Source organism: Crocuta crocuta, unplaced genomic scaffold (genome assembly GCF_008692635.1).
Source record: "Crocuta crocuta isolate KB4526 unplaced genomic scaffold, BGI_CrCroc_1.0 scaffold52, whole genome shotgun sequence".
NCBI classification, from domain to species: domain Eukaryota; kingdom Metazoa; phylum Chordata; class Mammalia; order Carnivora; family Hyaenidae; genus Crocuta; species Crocuta crocuta.
In genome coordinates, this window is record NW_027528617.1 from 1,592,097 (window position 1) to 1,618,143 (window position 26,047).

Below are 26,047 nucleotides of genomic sequence, written 5' to 3' on the forward strand. Positions count from 1 at the left end.
AGATTTATTTCATGTGTTCTCACGAGGAAGATTAGGAAAAATGAGCAAAAGGTACAATTAAGTCAATCGGGGTTATATACATAATAAAATAAATTTCTAATAATCAGAATTGTTTCCAAATTGTGTTACCTTGGAGGTGGTAAGCTCCCATCAGTATAAGGTTTCAAGCAGAAGTTAGATGCCAAGAAGCTAGGGATATTGGAGATACACATTCCTAATGTATATTGATCAGATGGCTTTTAAGTAAGATTCCAGATTCTTTTTTTTTTTATTCTAGAATGTGTCTCAAAGTGAAATGCAATCAGTAAAATTTTAATTGGTTCTTCTCAAACTTCAGTGTGCATAATAATTACCTAGAAAGCTAGTTAAATCATACACCCAAAGTCCTACCCTCCAGAGATTCTGATTCAGTAAGTCTGAGGTGGGGCCTAAGAATTTGCTTTTCTAATAAGCTCCCAGATGATGCTAATTCTGCTGGTCCATGGACCATGTTTTGCATAGCACTACAAATCATAATTATTTATTAGATATTTGTGAAGACATGAAAGAAAATTAAAAGGCTTTGGTAAGCAAAAAGGGAAATAAAAAGTAATGTGTACTTGGCATTCACATAGGAAATGAAACAGTGTAATAACTACTTCAAAGGAAAGAATCCTTCCAAAACATAGGCCACATCTACCCAACAGTATAAAAACATTTGGAGAGGAAATTAATTGGTACATATGGTTGTGGGTGTTTGTTTCTAACCATACTAAACATTCCATCAAAGCATTTTCTTTTATACATTTGGCTAAGTAATTCCAATGAGATGATGCCATGTAAAAACTTCCTATTTGGGGTCAGATACCTACTCAGACCCAGGTATCTCTTCTGCTTATCTATAACACTTTAGAAACTCCACCCAGACCAGTGATAAAACTGAGGGTGAGCTTGTCAGGAATTAAGGAGAGCCGTTTGGGACAAGTAGTGTCATTTAACTAACTGTCTTTACCTTTGAAATGGAAATCTAAGGCAATCATTTTAAAAATATAAGCTCCTTAATGACAAATTCAAATGGACAAATCCTTATCCATCCTTCAAAAAAATGCACTTCTTCGAAGTCTTCGCAGATCCTATTAACAGACTGAGCTCCAAATCCTTACCTATTTACCTTACTCTGACTTGCAAATGTTATTTGTTGCACTGGTGTAGGCCTAATAACACAATGGGTTAGACAGAGAATGTATAACATACAGAATTATTAAATTCTGATACGTAAGTACATAGGAACAAGTAAAGGAAACTACATGGTCGCTTAGGGCTGAGGGAGAGTAGCCAAGGAAGAACAAAGTTGAAAAGGATTCCCCTCTCAAAGGCTGGGGTTCAGACCTCATTGGAGAAGGTACAGTTTAGCTCACTGAATAACAAAGGAGTTCTCCATAGTTTTCCCTAGCCAGAGTTAACTGGGGTCACTGGAAGCGCAGACGGCATCCTTCTAGAATACAGGCTGAGGATAGCTGATCAGCAGCCAGAGGTGTGGGTGTGTACAGGGGATGGGAAACCTGGAGGTAGGCAGGCCACAGGCACTGGAAAAGGGAGTGATGGCTCCCGGAGTGAAAACCCTTCAGACTCCTGGTGATCCACATTCAGGCCTGCACAAGGAATTAGAGCACTGATGTGGGCAAGAAGCCTTTGGGACACCGGTCTCTATGTCAAGGTGGATGGTGTTCTAGTAATCTTATTGACAGGCTAGGCTGAAGCTGCAAGATCACCTCCTGACCACAGTTCTAGGCACATGGCTGAAGCAGATCTCCACCAGATGTCCTCACACATTCCACCAACTAGAAACAGCAGCAGACACCCTTCTAACAGTCTCTATTGAGAAAGTTTGGCATCAAGCTCACTGTAAAAAAGTGGTACTTAGAAGAATTCTGTCCAATTTGAACAAATTTGGAGCTAAGAGGCAATACATTGATAATTGACACATTTCTATAATTCTTAGATTATTGGCTCTTTTAAGATTATGAACTGGGCTTCAGCCTATCTTTGTAGTCTCTGTGGTGCCTAGTTTTTACAATAAACTATGCCTTTGTAAATATTGAGAATTCCCAGCTGGGTTTTTTCCCACTTTTTTCTTTTCTTACAGAAATTGACAAGGTGGCCCTAAAATTCATATAGAAATGTGAGGGACCCAGAATAGCCAAAACATTCTTGGGGGGAAAAAAGTTGAAGGACTACATTTCCTAATTTCACAACTTATCACAAAGCTACACAATCAGGACAATGTGCTGCTAGCATAAAAATAGAATTATAGACCAATGAAAAAGAATTGAGACTCCAAAAACTAACCATGAAGTTTGTGGTTATTTGATTTTTGACATAGGTACCTAAACCTTTCAATGGGAAAAGAATATCTTTTTAATAAATGCTACTGTGACAACTAAATATCAACGTGTAAAAGAATGAATTTGGACCCCTACCTCACATCATATATAAAAATTCACTTTAAATTGGTCATACATCTAAATGTTAGAGCCAAAGCTATAAAACTCTTAGACGAAAAGAGAAAGAAAAGACAAAGAAAAGATAGGAGTAAATCTTTATGACTCTGGATTAAGCAATGGTTTCTTACCTACAACAACAAAAGCACAGTGACAAAATAAAAACCAGATAAACTGGATTTCATCAAAACTCAAAACCTTCATGATTCAAGGACATCATCAAGAAAGTAAAAGATCGCAAAATGGGAAAAAAATATTTGCAAATCATATATCTGACAAGGAACTTGTATCCAGAATATATGAAGAAATTTTACAAATCAACAACATAAAGCAAATAATCTAATTTTAAAACTAGGCATGGATTTGAATAAACAGTTCTCCAAAGAAAATGCACAAATGGCCGGTAAACATGAAAAGAGGTTCAAGAGCATAGTCATTAGGAAAATATACATCAAAACCACAAGGATCTACTACCTCATACCTACTAGGATGGCAATAATCAAAATGACACTAATAACTATTGGGGAATATGTGGAGAAACTGGAACCCTAATGTATTGGTGGCACTATAAATGGTACAGTCACTTTTATAAATGTTTCTCAAATGTTAAACATAGAGTTACCATATGACCATGAATTCCATTCCTACACATATAAAGAAAAATGAAAACATATATTTACACAAAAACTTATACATGAATGGTTATAGCAGCATTATTTACAATGCCAAAAAGTGAAAACAACTCAAATGTCCATTAACTGATGAACTACAACAAAATATGCTATATCCATACAACAGAATAGTTATGCTGCAATTAAAAGGTATCAACTATTGATACATGCTAAACTTGGAGAACCTTAAATACATTATTTTAAGTGAAAGAAGCCACACACAAGAGGTTACATATGATTCTATTCATATTAAATGTTCAGAATAGTAAGAAATGTTGAGAAGAGAAAGAGTGTAAACTAGTCATTGTTAGGGGCTGGAGGGGAAATGAGAATGGCAAATGACTGCAAATGAATATGGTAGGGAGAGATGAAAATGTTCTAGAATTAGATAGTGATGATGTATGCTCCACAGAGTGCTCATACTAAAAACCACTAAATTGCACACTTTATGGTGAACTTTATGTGAATTATATATCAATAAAGCTATTATTTATTTTGAGAACTAAGATTTCAAAATATACTTATATTTTTTTCTTTCCTTTGCAAGTACAGTTAGATTCAAAGAACTTGTATTGAAAACATAAAATTTCTTTCTTTTCTTGGAACAATTAGGATACATAAAATTGGAACGTAATAATCAGTGACTTCAAGTGTCATATATTCTTATCAAGATATCTAATTACAGTTATTGGTTGCCATGAATTTTGAAAACAAGTGAGATAGTGGAGAGACTATGGGGTAAGTAACCAAGGGAAGAGAAGACTTCAGCAAGCCACCTCTTTCTCTCTCTGGGTTTCCAATTGCTCACCTGTGAAATAGAAAGTTGGGACAGATGACCTTCCACATCTACATGTTTCCATTATTTGCCCTAGAAAATTAGCTTTAGAATCAAAAGTTCAAAGGCCTTTATTGTTTATGAATTAAATAGTAATAAGAACTATTTTCTAACAAAAAACACATATTAAATGTAGGTGGAATTATATACTGTGCTTTTCTTTTTCTCCTGATGAAGCCTGTGTCTCTTTATCACTAGGCTAAAAATATAATTCTAACCCTGTGTGTGTATGTGTATTATATTATTATATTTGAATTTTTATGTTTTCTTTGAAAGAATCTTCACCCACTTGACCACTTGAGCCTTCTGACTCTATATATACTTATGCATACTTTGATTACATAGATTTCATTTTTCTCTGTGTAAAGTTAAAATACAGGCAGCTAAAAAAAGCATGAGCTATTTCCGCCAGCCTTCTCCTGGGACTTTGTTCCCAAGTTAGGCAGTCATTTAAAATTGAGCAATTGTACTGTCTTTTTTTCTAATGGTTATCATTTCAAAAACTCATGGCACTTAAAAAAAAACCCACAGAGAATAAAGCAAACCTACTTCAACTGGTCAGTGTGCTCCCTTGAAACACAGCAGATACTCTTCTATCTATCTATATTTGGATTTAAGTATATATTTAGACTCTATCCTAGGGACCTGAGTGTTTTGTTCTCTGAAAGCACGTGCTCTTCTATTAGTCATCTGAAGAATCCATTTTTCCTTTCCCCTTTCAAAAAAAAGCATAAGGGCTACGAAAAGATAAATAATTTGGTCAAGAGCAGACAAGAAGGATAACCAATAAGAAAATACCACTGCAAATCAAGTTCCTTGAGTCCTTCTGTCCATCCCCCCCCACAAAAGATCACTGTCCACTCACAAAGCCCTCCTTGGTCCCTACAGTCAAAGTTAACCCTACCTTATGAGAAAGAATGAAATTCTGTCATTTGCAATAATGTGGATGGAACTGGAGTGCATTATGCTAAGTGAAGTAAGTCAGAGAAATACAGGTAAAATCATATGTTTTCACTCATATCTGGAACTTGAGAAACTTAACAGAAGACCATGGGGGAAGGGAAGAGGAAAAAACAGTTTCAAACAGAGAGGGAGTGAAACCATGAGAGACTCTTAAATACAGAGAAGAAACTGAGGGTTGACTGGGGGATGAGGGAAGGGGGAAAATGAATGACGGTCATTGAGAAGGGCACTTGTTGGGATGAGCACTGGATGTTGTACATAAGCGATGAATCATGGGAATCTATCCCCAAAATCAAGAGCACACTGTATACAGTGTATGATAGCTAACAACAATAAATTACATTAAAAAAATAAAAATAAAGTAATAGATCAGTCTCTAAAAAAAAATTAACCTGGCCTTCCCTCTGCATACCCACAACATGTTACTTAAGACTCTTTTTAATGCTTATTTTATTCTGCTGTGCATTATATTACTTAAATGTCTGTCTCCCCCATTAGAATTGTATTTCCTTGAATAATGTGTCAAAATATCACTAAATCACATTGAATAAAAACCTCCTCATTTCTCAATTTAAATCTCTCCAAATTCTCCTAAAATGGGAAAAGATGTCTACTTGATATTTATGTTCTTTGAATGGCTCCTTGCACAGTGATTTCATAAAGGGGGTTCTCAAAACAAGTGGTTGAATTAAAGTCACCTGTGAGATCATCAGTTAAACCATATGAAATGACCACTTCCTCAGGTCAAAATTTAGTAAGAATTCTATTACACAGACCCAAATGCATTTTAGAAACCCACTGTTCAGTGTTAGCTTTTTGGTTTTTTTCCTATAATGGACTCTCCTATCAGGAACTTCACATTCAAGTAATCTTGTCAACATTTCATATGGCTCAGTTTAATAATTTTTGCCAAAGAGTTTTAAATGTATAGAAGTATATTCATTATAAAAGCACTATTTGAAATTAATCTCCTCCTGTCTCTTACATATTTGATTATTTAAAAAATTAATGGAGCAAGAGGGCCAGTTACTTGTGAAGGGAATAAAAGTGGAACAACGGGTTTTAGTATTTTGGGGTATTAAAGAACCTTTGAAAACATGGGTGTGCTTCTCAGAAACACACATACACACACACACACACACACACACGCCATTTTTGCAAATAGTTCCAGCAGGTTAACAGATATTTCCAACTTCACAAAGCCATCAGTTAATAACTCCTCTTCCAGAGAACTGCACTCAGAAGATTTAGTAAGTGTTGAGTGTTTGTCCAGTAATTCCAGTCATTTCCCAGTTTTAGAACCAGAGGAAAAAAGTAATCTGCTTGGGGATCTCCTCCAGTCCACAAATTACTAGATGGTTGCTTTTCTTTGACTGTATAAATACAATTAAAGTGGGAGATCATATAATGTATTGTCCAAACTGTATATGAGGGTAAAAGCAGAATTAATAATTGTAGTAAGAAAACAGAACCACGATCTATTAAGAAAACATTATCATTAAATATTAAGTATATCAGACTTCTATTGTCCAGATGACCATACCATTTTTTCATTTTCTACAAAGCACTAATGTCCACTACCATTGGGGAATCTGGGTGGCTCAGTTGGCTAAGTGTCAGACTCTTGATTTTGCCTCATGTCGTGATTTCATGTTCCGTGAGTTCCTGACCCAAGTTGGGCTCTGCACTGATGGAATGGTGCCTGCTTGGGATTCTGTTTCTCCCTTTCTCTGCCTCTCCCCTGCTTGTGTACGCATGCTCTGTCTCTCTCAAAATAAATAAATAAATATTTTTAAAATGATGATTTTTAATCCAGATTTATGGATTTCTCTGCCTTTTATATTTCAATTGGAGTAAGTCAGTTAAATTCTATAGGACTCAGTCTCCTCACCAGGAGGAGAAGCATTTGGAAATGTTTTTTTTTTAATTTTTTAATGTTTATTTATTTTTGAAAGACACAGACAGAGCACAAGCAGGGGAGGGGCAAAGAGAGAGGGGGACACAGAATCTGAAGCAGGCTCCACGCTCTAAGCTATGAACACAGAGCCAGATGCAGGGCTTGAAGTCAGAAACTGTGAGATCATGGCCTGAGCAGAAGTCAGATGCTTAACCAGCTGAGCCACCCAGGTGCCCCAGAAATGCTTTTTATCAGAAATGTTTCTAAGTAAAGTTTCCTAAGTTTCTTGCTTAGGAAAAAAAAAAAAGAACTTAAAATTACAATATATTTGTAAAGGTCAAATAAACTGAATTGATGAAAAGTCACTAATAGCTTACAGTCTACCAAAATCTAATTTTCAAGCATAAATTGTTAAAATGTATTACTATTGATAACCACATAACTAACATGTATATTTACTATATGCCAAGCACTGTGCTAAGCACTTCATGTATTTTCTCACCTAATTATCACAAAGAGGTAGGTATCTTAGTCCTACTCACAGATGAAGAAAACAGACCTTAGACACTTGATTGATTGAGGTTACACTGCTAGTGAATGACAGTCAAGGTCAAAACCCAGTCCGACTGCAAAGCTTGAGCTCTTCATTGCTAAATTAAAGCTAATGAGTTTACCAAGTAATGTCCCTGCTTTGAACTTAACTGTCAACCAGTAGCCGTGACATAAAAAAATAAAATGCTACATTTCCTAAGTGTCATAAAAGATATGTCTTTCACAATCTCTTAATTGCTTATTATCACAGTAAATAATAAAAGTCACTCTCTTGGTTTAGATTGGGAGAACATAGTATATTCAATTATTGTTAGTCCATATTAAAAATGTCAAGTCTGTTGAGACCAATCATCTAAGGAATAATTCATAATGGACTACATCCTTGAATATGAAATAGCTGCAATTGTGAGGGATATGGCTCTATCTGAAAGATCTTTTAAATGACAACCTAAAAATTACATTATATGTTTTTTACATGTGGTACTTAGAACCAAGTTCTGTTGAAGTGGTTTTAAAAATCTGAAATATAATGTTTTTCATGTTTATTTTTTTTTGAGAGAAAGAAAGAGAGAGAGGGAGAGACAGAAAGAGAGCAGGGTTGGGACAGAGAGAGAAAGAGAATCCCAAGCAGGCTCTGCAATGCCAGCATAGAGCCTGACTTGGGCTCAAACCCACAAACCATGAGATCATGACCTGAACCAAAATTAAGAGTAGGATCCTTAGCCAACTGAACCACCCTACCGCCCTTAAAAATCTTAAAATATAATTTAAATGTGAAATTGTCAATTGCTTTCAGTATTGAGAAGCTGTATTAGCACAACATATGGTTCCTACAATGCCATTTTAAAGACTCCACCTTATATTACTTAAATATACTACCTTGGAAAAAGTCTTAGTCCTCAGTAGATTTTTAAAGCTAATGATATATTTAAGTACCTTAGCCTTGAAATCTAATATTGTAAGTTAATATGCAAGATTATAATGCAGATTTTCCTGAAGATATATGCAATAGTCAAGCAAAATTTGGGAAAGGACATTTCATTAAATAACCAAAGTGAATCACTTTACTAACACTTAAAATTGCTGAGGACTGTGCCATTTTATATGCTCAGGACTATACATTAACTACACAATTAAAAAACATAAACAATCATAGAGTATCTGCCTGTAATTGTCCTTTTTTTTTTTTTTTCAGAATAGAAACCTTTCAAGACCCTGGGGATGTTCCAGTAACTTATTCTGACATTTTGTCAGCTCCAAAACATTTATTGTTAGTTGTATAAATGCTTTGTATTCCCCATTAAATTTTAATCACTCAACAACATAGGAGATCTCTTAAGCAAATTGTGATGCTAGCAAAATAACAAAAATAACAATAATATCAGAAGATGTAAATATTAGTCTGTAATATTAGTGTCCTAAAAGCTATAAACTTTAGGAAATATCTTAGAAAGGACTTAATTTTTTTCATGCCTTTCATCTAGCACATAACTTAAGTTCCCATAAATCTTAATACTAACATAAATTAGAACCAATTTATTTTTCTCCTACAATTATGCTGAGAGTAGTATAAACTTCCATTTGGAGTTCATTGGATGTATACCAAATTACATAACTAAAGCTAAAAATAATAAACATTTGTCCAAAATGTATCTAATAGAAAACTAAAGCTGGAGATAAATTGACTTGTAAACTATATCAAAAAAATAGGTCCAAAATCAAGGGCATCTTTAAACACAGGTCAGAAATCCTGTTAAATCGAAAGCAAAAACTTGAAGGATGTTTTGCCACCACTATCCAGAAACTTAAAACCAGCTGGGTACAGGAAAAATAGAGGGAGGTTTCTTCAAAACCACCCACACAGTGGCTGTCCTCCTCTTCCCAGGTCTGCCCATGGAGACCAGCTTCCTGCTCAAGCATGAGGAGCACACAGTGCATATGGAAAAGTGTGGAGTCAGCCAAATTCCCACCCACCTCAGCTCCTCTCCTCAGCAGCTCCCTGACAACCCACAGAAACCAATCGGTTCAATGTGATGGCAAGATGAAAGCCAGGACCCACTTCTCCTGCGAATGGAAATCTTCAGCAACACTGCAGAGACTCAACCAACCCACAGAGCAGATGAAGGAAACATCAAAGTTTTAAAAAGCAAAAGTGTAAAAGGTGCATTTTATTAGAAAAGGAGATTTGAGGCATGAAGGAACGGAGTTTTTATATGCAGATTTTCTACAGTATAGTACTATAAATGTAATTTCTCTTTCTTATAATTTTCTTAACATTTTCTTTTCTCTACATTGCTTTATTGTAAGAATACAGTATATAATACATATAACGTATAAATTATGTGTTAGCTAACTGTTTATATTATCAGTAAGTCCTCCAGTCAACAGGTTACTGTAGTTGAGTTTTGGGGGAGTCAAACATTATATGTAGATTTTTGACTCCACAAGAGGTTGGCACCCATCACCCCTGTGTTGTCCGAGGGTCAACTGTAGTCACACAAAGGAAACTAATGTGAGAAATGAAATCCCTCTCAAAGGTGCTATGAAAGTAAGAATATAAACTGAGTAATGTAAACAAAAATTAAAACCTTGTCTCTCCAGAATCATTAGTGAATGAATTATAGTATGGAGAGTTTTTTGGAGAACTAGAAATATATCCTTTAATACATATTTAAAACATGTTTAACCATCTTTAATGCAAATCTTTCTACAATCTATTGTACATTACTTTGATTTCCTAAATGTGCTTTTTTCTTAAAGGCTTATGATAAGAAACATTGTGCAATGATTTACAAACTCCAGTTTGAGATCAGGTGCTAGTTTGACTCGTAAGAATCACTTGGGACACCTCATAAAAATATAGAGAAAAGATTCTGATTTGGGGGGTAGAAGTAAAGCCCAGAAATCTGTGCTTTTTAAAAACTTTCTCAGGTGATTCTGATTCACAGCTAGTCTCATGAACCGACAGTGTAAGAGGAAGAACATTTGCCTTACTGTTAGTATTTAGGTAGCTTTATTTCTACTTGTTGTGCATGTACTCAATACACATTGATTGGGCATCTAATATGTCTTATTATTGAGCACCTAAAATGGGCTGTGGTATATAAAGAAGAATAAAAACATGGCCAAAGAGTTAATATTCCAATAGGGGAGCCAAATACATAATTATGGTGCAATGAGTCAATCCAATAACAGGATGCCATGAAAATCAATCACTGGACAGTGAAAGACCTCCTGTCTTAGCCAGGGCTTCCTGGAGGTGAGTCATAGAGGTTGAGATACTAGCCAAGTGAATTTGGAATGAGAATGAGAAGGGAGAAAGGGGATGATATGTCAAGTCTCCCCTTAATTATACATACAGTATCAGGAGTTGATGGTAGAAAGTAGGGAAGGAAAGGATAGGAGTTTGAAGTTCATCTTGCAGGCAGTGGAAAGCTATTGCAGCAATAAAGTCACTGTCACCATCAGACTTACATTTCAGTCAGATGTCTCTGGCTGGAGAAGTAGTATATAAATTTAAGAAGGATAAGAAATGAAAGGAGAAAGAGGATTTAGGAAATCTGTGGAAACATTCCAGGCACACGATATCAAAGGTCTCACATATGGCAGTGAAAATTGATATGGAAAAGGGAATATATATTTGAGGAAAATGGAGGCAAGGATGATTCTGCCCACCAGCAAGACCTTAAGACAAGTAACTTATCCTTTCTAAATGTCATCAATAAAATGTGAAGCCTAGATGGCTTTAGGAGAACTTCTAATTCTAAAAGTCTATGAATCAGTACAAAACAGATTATTTTGTTATTCCATGATGTCCTCAAAGCTTTTTAAAGTCGACCTTACACTAAGTGACTTCTGGACATGTTAAATTCATATACTGTTTTCTACAATATTGCTAAGTTCTCTCTTGGTGTTAATTTATCCGTTGTAACAGTAGCTGCTGACAGCATGCCTGTATATAGCACTTCTTCCCTCTTCTAAGTTTGCTATTTCATATGTATACTGTAGGTATGGAAGCTAGGTAACTAAGTAATATCCCTCTCTTCTGAACTCACAACACATCATTTGTAATCCCCTGTGACATTTCTTCATTCTACATTGCTTTGCCCATAGTTGTGTCGATGCTTTCTATGCCTCCTTAAGGTTTAAGCAACTGAGAATAGGTCTCTATAATATTCTCTGTGTCCTATTCCCATAAATGATTCCATGTACAATCACACTGCACACAGAACATAAATGATATATAGGTGTCTTTTTGCACCAAGATTGTTAAAATTGTGAAAAGATTATGAATAAACAGACTGAAGACCCAAGCAGTCTTTTTTTCCTGAGTAGGGTATGATAGTGTTCAAAAGATTGACGAGTTTTTCAGAAAGCCTTTTGCTTAGTTCCTTGTTCTTAATTGTGTTCTAGACAGATGTTATTAAGAAACAGAGATACAAAACAGCAAAACATCATTAACACAGAAAAACCTGAAGATACTCAAGTACACTTTGAGAAAAGAAGCAACTAGCAGATACATGGATAGATAGATAGATAGATAGATAGATAGATAGATAGATAGATAGATAGAGGTGGCCCCTGATTTTACACATAATAAATTGCTGAAAATCTATCTGAGAGTTAAATGTGTGCATTTTAGTTACAAAAATCCTTTAGGCCCATAGGTCCCATGTGTGCAATTTTAAAATATGCATCTAACAACTTGTATCAACTCTTTACTCTTAGCTTCCCTGGTAATTGAACTTCACAGATGAGTTGAACAAGTAAAGCTAAATAGTGTATTGTTGATCCCAAAATTGTGCCATTGGAGACACATTTTATTTATAAGTGCCATCATGTGTGCTGTTGTGTTCAGCAGCTGGAAAATGATTCTTTTGAGCCATTAGAGAAAGAGGGCCAATAGATCAGTGTGGCCTCATTTCCTTCTATTCAATCAAAAAGAAGAATAGCTATTCTATTCAATTGAATTTTGATATAACATTTTTATAGAGGTAAGAGGAAGTATGCTAGAAAAATAAAAGTTCCTGCTGAAACTTTTACATATTACATATATACATATATACATATATACATATACATATATTACATATATAAGAGTATGTATAGGCCTCATAAAGTTAATTGCAGTTGAACAAAGTAAAAATCATAAGGCATGTCTCCAATATTTTGGTCTCAGCTTACTTGATACAAGATGAGAATTTTCCAAAGATATTTTTAATACGAAAATGAACAGAACAGAAGGCCTCAAAATGAGCATAGGTATGGGATGAGTTTTACTGGGTAGGCCTTTTAATGCAAACCTAATCAAAATTTAGATATTGATGAATAAGCTCAAACATTGATTCTGTACCTACTATATACCTGGCACTTGGTAAAGCACAAAGGATAACAGTGGATCTTCTCTCTAGAAACATGTAGTTCAATTAGAGAGAAGAACACAGAAACAAAGGAGTTACTATAATGTGGTAATTGCCAAGAAACAATATATATTTTACACATATCATTGGTTTACTAACAGACTTGATGGATACTTCATTTAAATCTACTAATTTTTCCTCTCCCCTCACTTTAGTAGCATTTATTTGCCAGTTGGCAAATACATGGCATTTGTTCCATTGCTCATATTTCCCTTGCCATGGCAGTCATTCCTTCCCCAAAAGTTCTCAAAAGCCATCTTATACAGTGTATAGTATACCAGGCCGTCACTAAGAGTAACTGGCACAGGAGATGAAATCTATCTTCTTCCTTTATGCAGATTTACCTCTACTAGTACCATATTGGCATATGCTGGTTCAGCATGGGGTCTGATTTCTTGCCCAGACAAAAATACATACTCTTGAATTTCTGTTTCAGCTTTTTGTATTCCCTTTTGAGCCAATGAACTCAAGGTCTAAGCTTATCTGTAGAGCAGAAATAATACCGTGTGTTTCCCATATGCAATGAAAAATCACATACACCTCATGTTATTAGTACTACTCATATAACATTAATACTAATGAATATGTTTTGATTTTGTGCTTAAGTGTCAATAATACCCCTATATTGCAAAAATGAAAACTGAGGATTAGAGAGAGGCAGGTTTGGAATTCAGGCAAAGTCAAGACTGTCTATTGTTAGCTTGTAGCTTCCACTACCTCCACTTCTCCAGATCCTTCTAAATGTTTCCAGGCAATGGCAACACTCCTCTGAGAAGTCCTTAGTTTTTTTTGTTTGCTTGTTTGTTTGTTTTTTAAGTCTTCAGTTTTCTTTATATGCTATTTTAAACATACATTGAGAGTAATAGACTTACTCAGGAAAACAAACACAGGAAAGCAAGTAGGACAAAATATTAACATCTGGCCAATCTAGAAGAAAGCTATCTTGGTATTCATTGTACTATTCCTGCAACTTTTCTGAAGGTTTGAAATCTTTCAAAATAACAAGTTGGAGACAAAACAGTAATAGACCTAATTTTCACTGAGTAATGAGACTTAAAATTATAGGTACCTTAGAGTATTAATAGAACAATTTATATGTCCATTAAACCATTTTTAAAAATTTGAAGACAGTGGAGAAAATAACCTTAGATAACTTAAATTAAGTAAGAAAGGAATATGCAGATAATAAAACTGCTTCTATCTTTTTGCTTTTGAGAATTAACCTCTCTAATAAGAAGAACTTAACCACCTGGAATAAATACAAAGGATAGCAGCCAAGACACATGGGCTAGTTCTGGAGGCAGGCAAAGTCATACAGAAATCATAGAATTTTAAAGCAGGAAGAGGTTTTGAAAATTTTCTACATCAACCTGCTCATTTTACTGATGATGGAATTCAACATCAGACTTTAAATGAACTATCCAAATTTCTGCAGTCTAGCAGCAGCAAAACTACTCATTTCTTCTGTATCTCAGTTACAGCCTGTATCATACTAACTCCTTTAGTAAGTGATGAAGCCATCTCAAGATGGCTTATGAGAAAAGGGGTTGGCAGAGGCGGAGGTGGGAGAGAACATTATGGTGGTAGATTCATTGGCCATCATAACTGAAAAAGGCACATAAGGGTAACTAAGTTTTAGACGAACTAGCTGCAACTGTTCCTCTCTCAGCCATGTATTCCACTAGGTCAACTTCATTATTAGGCTTTGTAAGGTGGTTCTCGTACAGTTCCAAGTTCATGTCATCATCACACACCACTCCTATAGACATGATTTTGCTTTTCTTCTAATACAAACAAAAGTCTCAGAATTGAATTTTATTGACCCTGACCAGCCTAACTTAGGTCATGTGCCCATCCTTGAACCAATCACTGTGACCATGGGAGGTTACAAGGGTGAAATGCATTTGATTTACTTAGTAAAAATCATATTCTCTGGTCCTAGACTCAGGAATGAAATCATATTCACTGAAATCCTAGGCTGAGAGTGGGAGAGAGTTGAATCAATAAAAAAAGCTGGGATACTGTTAACACAAGAAGTAGGTACAGACAACAAATGGCAAAATCCAAAAATTCTATTACATCTGTCCATAAGTAACAGTTGAAAAAAAATAAGGCAAAGAGAAGATAAAAAGTGGCTTTCAAAAAACACCCGGGGCACCTGAGTGGCTCAGTCCAGTCAGTTAAGTGTCCAATTCTTGATTTCGGCTGAGGTCATGATCTCATGGTTCATGGGATCAAGCCCTGCATTGGGCTCAGAGCTGGCAGCATGGAACCTGCTTGGGATTCTCTCTCTCCCTTTTACTCTATCCCTCCCTTACTTTCTCTCTCTCTCTCTCTCTCTCTCTCCGTCTCTCTCTCAAAATCAATATATAAACAAAGAAAAATGTAAAAAACACCCAAAAAACTGTCTTGAAGGGAAAAGAAAGACTAATCTGTTTTCTTGTACTTCAGGAAAGAATAAGGACCAATAAGCAGAGAAGAAAAGGATACATTTTCAATTCAGTAGATGTAAAGAACTTTCTAACAATTAAAGATATCCAGTAACTGAACAGGTGGCATCATGAAGTAATGAGTTTCCCATAGTTAGAAGCCTTCAAGCAGAAAGAGGGTGACCATCTGTCAGGAATGCTATAGAAGGGATCCCTATCCTGGGTGGGAGGTTGCTCTAAACTGCCTGTTAGATCTCTTCCAACTCTAAGATTCTAAATTATTGAGAACAGCATGAATAAAAGATCCAAACTCATTCAATAACTAAATTATTCAACAAAAGGTAATAGAACTTTCAGCTATGAAGTTGAATCAACCAGACTTTGGGTGCCAGCCATCCCTTTTTATAAGGAAAACAGATACAACTCTTTGAAAATGATTATTTTTATTTTTTTAAAGTTTATTTATTTATTTTTGAGAGAGAAAAGGTGCACACGCAAGCAAGAGGTGCGGGGTGAGGGGCGGCTTGCTGAGTGGCTCTGCTACTATCAAGCTGTATTTTTTCATCTAGCATTATATTAAATATGCTTACTACATTGATAGAAAAATCTTCATTGTTACCATTTTAACACCTTATACATGTAATTGTGTTGGTTTATCATATTTACTCAGCCATTTCCCTAGTGGAGGGTATTTAGGCTTCTTTGAACTCCTCACTATAGTTCTACTGTGAACATGTTTATACACACAGTCTTTTCCCCTTTTGAACTATTTCCTAAAGCTGGGGTTAGTGGGCCAAAGGGTATGGATATTTTTATGGTTCGGCATATGTACTGCCAAAAAATGTTGTCAGTTTACAGTGCTACTAGCCAATAGCTGAGTTTAACCATTTCCCTAAGGCATTGTCCACATTAAAAATTGCTAACAGCTAACATATATTAAGTGGCACTGTATATTATTCACATTTTCTTCCCCCTCACCCTCTACCAGTGAATCAGAATAGCCTTCTCAATTTTTTTTTTCTTTTAAACAAAACCAACTCTTAATCTCTATTCCTACTGTAGGGAAAGAACTCAGCAGGGCATGTAGCTGCAAAGTCACACCAGAAGAGAATAAAACAGTGTTAAAGTAACCAAATTAGGCCCTAGTTGCAGTCCACTCATACTCAGCCCCATGTTAGCAAACCAAAACTTAACTAAATTTCTATGCTTCGCTCTCCCAGGAAATGAAGGCCTAGATCAACGAGTCACCACTTGCCTACACAACACAAGTTACCTAACCCAGCTCCAAACTTCCCTTTGCTCCAGTCAGCAAATATCCGGTATAACTTCCTTGTTTCTGCTCACTTTGATCTACAAAACTCTCTTCAATTGAAAAATTCTTTGGAGCTCCTTTCTATCTATTATACTGGATGCTGTTCAATTTATAAATTGCTGAATACAGCCAATAAGATTCTTAAAATCTACTTGGTTGAATTTTGTTCCTTAACAACAGAAAGTTTATAAATTAATTCCAGGAAGAAGGACAAATTTCCCTTTCTCTGACTCAGAGTGGACTCTCTGGGAATGCTAGAGAACACAGAGCAAGTACTAGTTCAACATCTCTCTGATGTAGCTTCCTGAAATTGAAAGAATGATGAAGAAAGTGAGAGTTAGCCAATAAGTTCCTTTTCCTTTAAATTCATATATATCAGGGCACCTGAGTGGCTACTCAGTTAAGCATCGGACTTCAGCTCAGGTCATAATCACATGGTTCATCGATTCCAGTCCCATGTCAGGCTCTGTGCTGACAGCTCAGAGCCTGGAGCCTGCTTCCGATTCTGTGTCTCCCGATCTCTGCCCCTCCCCCACCCATGTGCTCCAGCTCTCCCTCTTTCTCTCTCTCTTTCAAGAATAGAAAAACATTAATAAAAAAAATTTTTAATAAATTTATATATATATCAATCCAGAAACCATACCTTTGCCTGGAATTTTGAGTAAGATTCCAAACATCTCAAAAATAACTTCCCATACTGAAGGCTCTGCTTAACAAAAAGAAGCACATAAAAAAATCATATAAGAAGCAAAAATTAGAACACAGGAAACATAAATTAAAATCACAGTTTGTGAAAACTGAAAATGAAGTTTTCACAAATAACTGCACTAATTTTTCTAAAATTACATTACTAAATGATTACATATCGCTCTGATTTGTTCATTTTCCTCTCTGGAAAGACATCCAAATAAGAGTGGAAAAACATTAAAAATAAGATATTAAAGGTGTGAAAGTAAGAGATTAAAAGTCCTTGTTCCCACAGCAACTGCACAAGACATATTTGTACTACATAGGCTACTCCTTAGACAGGCATCAGTTTCTTGCCACTTATTAATTCCTGAGAAAACACAAGGCAAATACACTAATAAAATCACAACTAAACTACACAATTTGAGACCAGCATGTTATAGTTGCCTAGGTAACAGCAAATATATTTGTCATGGGAAACTGGCAATAATAGCTTTACATGTATATTATCCATATCATGCAGCCCAGTGAACGTAGCCCTCCCCTTCCGTAAGATGTGGCTCAAACCTGAATAATGTCTTATTCACAAAATGCTACATGAGATTTTTTTAAAGAGGTGATTTCCTAAGTCTCCAGGAAAGACCAAAGTCTCTAGGAACAAATGAATCACAGTTGAAAGGGAAACTCACTCACTAAATGAAAGGTAAACAACACTAAGGAAAAGAAAAGGTTGTGACATCAGTTATGGGCAAGAATGAGAAGATTCTGGCTACCGTTTGGTGAGAGTTCTTGGCTTTTGCCAGATAAGCAGACTAGAATTGGAAAGAGGATAAAATGGAAGCTTCTTAAAAGTAGGGATCTCCATCTAGGCCTAATGCCTAGTGGTGTTCAATAAATACTTGTAAAATGACTGAATATAATTCTCAAAGAAGCCTGTATCTCTGAAAGGCCAGATGGTATATTCTAGATTAAAGAACTTCTGTAAGATTTGACCCCCAAGATAAACAAAAGTAAGCTCTATATTGGTCTTTTTACCTGCCCTGCTATATATATTCTGTGCCTTCTGAGTCCTCATGCCTTTAAGGAATTTCTATTCCCTCTGTAGCCTGACTGAAGAGTACATAGCTGCTTGACTTATCACATTATCAGACACAAGCAGAAAGAGGGAGAACTTCAAAATGTGCCGTAAGCTCCAAAGAGTTGTCAATAAAAGGTTGATGCTCTCTGTGCCACCATATATAATCATAAAGCTTTTGTAAAACACACATAAGGCCACTTTTTATAGAAACACCACTAAAAGCCAGAGCAAAATGTCAAGAATGAGCATGTTGTCATTAGAGAATAGCAATGATACCCATCAGGAATGTTTTTAGCTTCCCATTGTGACATTTGTTTCTGATTTTATACAGATATAATATTAAATACTTTCTTCTGGGTTTTTATTTCTTTTTTATTTTTATTTTTTTTAAGTATACAGGTTTTTTTTTAATATTTTTGTTTATTTCTTCTGGGTTTTTAAAAGCATTCAAGGGAAGAAATAAACCAAATTCATTTTCTTTGTAATTTGTGATATCTAAAGACATGTTTTCTCATTTCTATAAGCTGATTCCAAAAAACAGGAAGTAAGTCGTTAAGCCTTGAAGTTTCTGACTATTTTAATTCCCTCTCTGGGCCTGAAGACATTTTAATAGAAGATCCCAAAAAACTCTTATTCTCCTCCATACATAGGCATAGTCCATTTCCATTGACAAATAGCCTGATATTTTATCTATACAATAGTGTATCATTTTCTCAAGGACAGATCAAAGATATAAAAAGCTTGTTTTCAAAGGCCCACCAATTTCCCTTCAACAAAATGGCTAGAGTAGTTTAATATGTATTTTCTAACACCACCAAGCAGTTAACTCAGTTCTAACACTCTCCACCTGGAGATAAGATTACAGATCTCACACCTTAAGAGCTCAGTGCCACAGACTGCCCTCCTTTTGATGCCAACGGCAAGTCCAGGTTGTTACCTGTGCTTCCGACCAACTGACTCTAAATTGGAGGTTTCCATGACCCCATCATCGGTTCAGGTAACTTGCTGGAACAGTCACAGAGCACAGAGAAACTTTTACTAGCTTATTATAAAGGATAATGTAAAGGATAATATAAAGAATACAGATGAACAGCGAGATGTAGAGGTACATAGGACAAGATAGATGGGAAGGGGCAATGAGCTTTCACGTTCTCTGTGCGAACCACTCACCCTGCACGTTCAAATCTTTACTAACTCACAAGCTCCAGGAACCTCTGTCCTTTTGGGTTCCATGAAGGCTTCACTACATAGACATGATAGATTAAATCATCGGCCATCATTGATTGATTCAACTTCCAACACCTCTCTACCCTCCTGCAGTTCAGAGGGTGGGACTAAAAGTTCTAACCCTCTAATTACCAGGTCTATTATCCTGGCAACTAGCCCCCCATCCATACTTACCTAGGTGCTTTCCAAAAGACTGTTCATTAGCATAACAAAAGACACTTTACCACTCTCCCCACTTAGGAAATTCCAAGGTTTTAAGAGCTCTGTGCTCAGAATGGGATGAAAATCAAATATATGGTTGACCCCTGAAAGGCACAGGTTTGAACTGTGCAGGTCTACGTATCAGTGGATTGGATTCTTTATGGTACTATCAGGTATTTTCTCTTCCTTATGATTTTCTTAGTAACATTATTTTCTCTAGAGTACTTTATTATAAGGATACAGTATATAATATATATAATGTACAAAATATGCCCATGAATTATTTATGTTGGCTTCCAGTCAACAGGAGGCTATTGGTAAGTAAGTCTTGGAGGAGTCAAAAGTTATACATGAATTTTTGATTGTGCAGGTCAGTGTCCCTAACCCCTGCGTCCTTCCTGGGTCAACTGTATATTTCTAATTATAAATCACAATATCACAGGTAGTAAGGAAAAGATTTATAAATTAGTTGTATCCCCTTTACCACCCACTAAAAGAGACGTATTCTTGCCCATTTCTAGAAATATACAAAAGGCAGATACACTATCAAATGCTCCCAAGACTCCAACAACCAACACACACCAGAGAAATACTTAGAGACAAAGACACAAAGCTTCAGAGAGATACTAGACGGAAGACAAAAGGAACAAAAGGGACAGAGAAATGTGTATTACTTGCAAAGGACGCAGGGCTACTCAGGACAGGCATCCAGCAGCACAGCCAGGCACAGCCTCAGTGCCAGGCAAGAAGAGAGGTACCCTACTGGGGAATAACTGTGTGTTACACACACACCCCAACACATACGCTCTCCTCTCTCCCTCACAAACACAGTCTCTTACATACACACTTTCGCTCTCACATACTCCTTTTCTAACCTTTCACACACATACACACACACACTGTCACACACGTACAAACTTCTAATTTCTCTGTTACGTACATAATCACTCTCACACACTAACAGCCACACACACACACCTCTCACTTTCCACAATCTCTCACACGCATACATACAGTCTGCTAATGTACATAGTCTCACAGTCAGTTTTACAATCTCACACGCATACATACAGTCAGCTAACGTACATAGTCTCACAAACACAGTTTTACAATCTCTCTCACACGCATACATAGTTTCCTACCGTACCTAGTCTCACACACACTCACAGTCTTACACACGCGCGCGCACACTTACTCCGTTTTAGGACACAAGCACACCCGCGCGCGCACACACACACCCCGTGCACTCACGCCCCCGTTGGCTCCGCCCCGTCGTGGCCCCTCCTCCGGGTGCGCTCCGCCCAGGGGCCGGGGCGGGGCGAGCGAGTGACAGGAGAGGCCCGGCGGGGCTNCGGCGGAGGGAAGTGGGCGGGCGAGCGGCGCCTGTGCTCTGCTCGGCGTGGGGCGCTGGTGGCCGCGGCTCCGGGAGAGCTTCCCCGACGAGAGGTTAGGCTGCGCGCTCTGGGCCGGGCTGGGGGTCGTGCGCCAGCGGTGGTGGCCGGCGCCCCGGGATCGCGTGCCAGCTGTCGGGCAGAGGAGGCTCGGGCTGGCGCCCAGGGCTCTGTGGAAGTGCCCTCCATAACGGTCACTAACCCAGAAGCCTTCCACGTAAACACTTATTTTTCCAACTTCAAGTCCATACCCCTGTGCTGTGCTGTGGGGGACAGCTGACCCTTTCCTGCTCTCCATCTTGGCATTTCTGAACACGCACCTAGCGCTTCTGAAAGGTGTGGGTGTATTTCTCTAGATATGCAGTGTCTGGAGGCATGTGTAGGAGCGAGCACTACAATAGATACCTTGACAGGGACTCTCCAAGAGCAGGTTCTTCACAGAACACTGATGAAATCTAAACTTCATGTTAAAAGTGAAAAAGCGAGAAAACTGCTTTCAGTTAGTACCACAGGGAAAGAAGTATTAAGAGGGCAGCTGTCATAAGGGAAAGGAGAAGTTGGGTAATTTTTCAAACTCTCTGAATTTGTTCTCAGTAAATGAAGTATGACAATAGGCATTACAACATATCAGATGTCTTCAAGATCAGGCAAGAAATTTAATAAAAAATTGAATTATATGTAGGATGGATTTTCACCAGCAAAGACGGTAATTAGACCTTCAAAAATACCTTAGATAAGCCAACCTTCAGAATCACATTACGGAGCAGGAATTCAAATGATTATTTGCCTTTGCTACAAGCCTATACTGTTGGGACAATCAACTGATACCTGTCCCCTCTCGTTATTCTTCTCCATCTGTCCTTTTTGTCACATTTCACAAGTTCCAGTATCATCACTAAATGCATTAATAGATAAAGTATAACTTCTAGTATGTCAACATTTCACTTAGAAAACAGAAATACCATAGTGTGGAACGCACAAAATATGCCTTAGCATTAGGCTTGCTCACCATGTAGAAGCGTAATTCTTCATCCAAATGGCAGTATAAGAGATGGCATGGTGACTGAAGCTAATAATCAGTCACTAGGAGATTTTTCTGATTCCCTTCCTAGTGCCCCCTCTAACTGGACCATGACTCAGTAGCTAACGGGCTTAGTTTCCTCTTGCTTTAGTTCATCTGGAAAAGTGAAGAAAACAGCAACAGGAACTCCATTGGTGGTGGTGGTAAGGCAGGCACATTTGAAATGAGGTTCTCAAAGTAAATTTTCAAATGGTTTATAAGGGAGCATGTAAAATATTACTTCGTTTAACTGCTATGGATTTTACATCATCAGTATCTCCGGTCTTACCAAAATTGCTTCTGGTACAAAGAAAAAGGTTGAAACAAACAAAAAAATGAAACATGTATCCTAGAAAACATATATCCATCATTTCGCATACCTGCTTCTGTCATTGCCTGTCATGGAAATTTATTTTCCTGTACTCCTTTGAAATGTTTGGAAATATTACTATTATTTTCTAATGTTTACTTATTTTTGAGAGAGAGAGAGAAAGGTGGGTGGGGGTAAGAAGCAGAGAGAGGGAGACATAGAATATGAAGCAGGCTCCAGGCTCTGAACAGTCAGCACAAGAGCCCGACAAGGGGCTTGAACCCATGAACCATGAGATCATGACCTGAGCCAAAGTTGGACGCTTAACTGACTGAGCCATCCAGGCACCCCTGGAAATATTATTTTTATTAGATGATATATTTATGTACTCTAAGCCTACATACACAATAATTGAAAATTACACTTGAGATATGCACTTACTCCTATATCAGTACAAAAGAACAACTTCTTATCAAGAAACCAAAAATGAACAAAAAATTGGGCCAACACAACCCATTGGTGTAAGAAGCAAGTTTTTGTGATAAATCATTTATTGATAATATGATCACAAAGTGTGTTTTCTTTTTTTTCCCCCTCAAGTCCTGCAAATGAAATTTAAATGTTTATGCACTCCCTTTCAATGATGGTAACCACCAATATAAAAACACTTGAGGGGTGGAGCGCCTGGGTGGCTCCGTCCCTTAAGCTTCTGACTCTTGATTTAGGCTCAGGTCATGATCTCTTGGTTTGTGAGTTCAAACCCCACAACGAGCTCTGTGCTGACAGTGCAGAGGAGCCTGCTTGGGATTCCATCTCCCTCTCTCTCTGGCCCTCCCCTGATTGCTCTCTCGCTCCCTCTCACTCGCTCTGTCTCTCTCTCTCAAAATAAATAAAAATAAACCTAAAAAAACTTGAGGGAGAGGTCTATGATTTCTGTGACTGTAAAACATATCCTAAGGAGTTATTCATTTAGTTCTTCTTTAGAGGATGGTATGTGTTTGTTATTTTCAGGGCACATGGACTCCAAACTACAAACAGAATATTTTTGACAATTTGGTTTGCAAACTAGTTATTTGGAATTGAAAATGATTTTTTCCACAGAAACAATGATATGAAGAGAAACAAAACCAAAACTAATTAGCTGGAAATGAGGTAGAGGCCATCCCCACAGTGTCTTTAATGCTTAGCACACTCACAGGCTTAGCCTTATGGGTGTTGAGGGAGAATTGGCAGCACCAATGGCAGTGGCGGCCACAGCCTCCATGGAGGCACATTTCTATCTGGATCAAGGCTCTGGTGGAGTGCTCTTGAATGCGATAGCTCCAGGAGGCATCTGAATTTTGCTCTTCCAGCTCTTTCAGCGAGGTTTTTCAGTCCCTAAATTTTTGTATTTTCCTCTCAGAGTTTTGCCCTTACTTGATAATTTGATGAAGCGGATTTCTTCCCTTAGCTATTCCCCAGGCTAACGGTTCCTCCACATGCATCCTTTCCTTCACTGATTTTTCTTTCCACTCCTGGCTAAAAGGTGCATGCCCTTCCCTCAGCTGGAAGGTTCTTGTAGCACCTTTGACCACACAAAGCCTATATTTGGCTCATGTGTGATACCAGTTCAGAATGTTATCTATATCTTGGTGTTATTTCACGGAATACTGAAATACTGGTATTAATAGAGGTATTTTCCTAATAACTAAGATATTGTCTGCAGCGTTCTTTTTTTTTTTATTTTTTTTTTACTATTTGTCCTTAAATGCCACTTCACCTGAGAGAAAACTAAGTTTTCTACCTGGAAAGATAGGATGGTTGACAAAGGAGGCTTGCTTAACATCAAGTGTCCTAAGAAAGGAGCACTTCAAAGACTAGAACAAGTCCTTTAGATGAAGCAACTGTGTCAAGTCTGAAGTAGGAGTCAGGCATCTAAGAGATAAGCAAGGGAGAGAGGCACAATGCCCGAGGAATTCAAGAGACATGGTGTTAACCATCCCACGTGTGTTCATTGTGTGCATGAAAAATAATTCAAGTATGTGAACGTCAGGTGGCTTTTTATAAGAGAGTCTCTGATCTGTGGCATAGCTCAAAAGCTAAACATCTCAAGTCCTTTTATTAGATGCCTACAGCATGAATAACATTTGCTTAGATGTGGCAGTTCACAACCTGAATAACCTGAGATGGCCCTGCTTACCTCCTAGAGCACAGAGCTTTCAGACTTTAGAACCGTTATCTTTAGCTCTGAGGTTTTCTATGTGATCGTTAAGTAATGTACTCTGGGAAATGTAGGAATATTAAAAAAAATCTAAGGAAGAAGACAAAAACATTTGAAATCCCACTCCAAGTAACATACTGTTAAAAAATACCAAACACTAAAGAAATATATCTCAAACGTTTGATACCAGTACATTTATCTCTCTCTGTCTCTCATGTATTACTGTACTTGAGATATATACACACTTGTATATATATACACATATATTTTTAACATGTTTTAATGTAACTGAATTTGCTTTCTTGTTTTAACTATTCAGCATTCTGTGTAATTTTCCTATGTTATCAAAAATTATTTGTAAAAATTATTTTTAGGGCTGCCTAATAGTCCACTTTCCTACTATTGTACATTTAAGTTGTTTTAAACTTTCTTTTATAAATAATGCTGCAATGAAAATCCTTGCTTGTAAATCTTCACAGTTCTAACTTGCAATAGATTCCTAGAAATGGAAGACCTACGTCAATGAGTCAAACTCTTTGGAGCTTCTTGTAACATTCTACAAGATTGCATTCAAGAAAGGTCACACCAGTGTACACTTCCAGTACTCGTGTATGAGAGTGATGACTGGAAACCAACCATGCCTCTAATGAATGGTATAAGTTATAGATTAATCTTTGCCAAGTCAGGAGGCCAAAATTACTTTATGTTGCAAGATCTCACTGGAGAGGTTTACTAAACCTTTCATATATTTATTGAGCATTTTTATTTCTTTTTAATCTTCTTTGACTTTTTTGGACACTACTATAAGATATTAATATCTTATTTTACATTGATTATATTTTCTCTATTTACTTTATAATTTTATGATGTTTTTGAGTTAGAAATGCTTTAAATTTTTATTAGCTACAGGAATTTATTTTGGTAATTTCATACACACATACACATGCACACACCCACATAATATGTACACACATTTATATCTGTTTAGAACATGCTTTCTAATCCTACAGTCAGTCAAATATCCACCAATATTTTCATGTGTGTGTGTGTATTGATGGTTTTATTTTTTTTCTAATTCTATGTGCTTATTCTTTTTAGATTAAACGTTATGTGTTGTGTGAGGTATGGAGCTAATCTGTTTTTATCCCAGTCATTGAATAATCCAATTTCTCCCTGGATTTACAATCCTTTATAGTAGTTATAAATACTAAAATCTATATTAAACTTTTATATTTTTGGTAGTATTGTGAAAGGGATTTTTCCCCCCACAAATCATTCTTTTGTTGCTGGTTTATAGTTACTGGTTTCACATACTTAGTTGTTAACTAGCTACC

The 26,047-nt window shown here is 36.8% G+C and overlaps 1 long non-coding RNA gene across 1 annotated transcript in view; it reads right to left on the bottom strand.

Moving 5' to 3' along the window:
• Positions 1–20,950, bottom strand: part of LOC144224146 (uncharacterized) — a 524,297-nt gene extending 503,347 nt beyond the window's left edge. The window contains exon 1 of the long non-coding RNA XR_013332956.1: positions 20,427–20,950. This is a non-coding gene — a long non-coding RNA (uncharacterized LOC144224146). The remainder of the gene's footprint in view (positions 1–20,426) is intronic.
• Between the last annotated feature and the right edge of the window lie 5,097 nt (positions 20,951–26,047).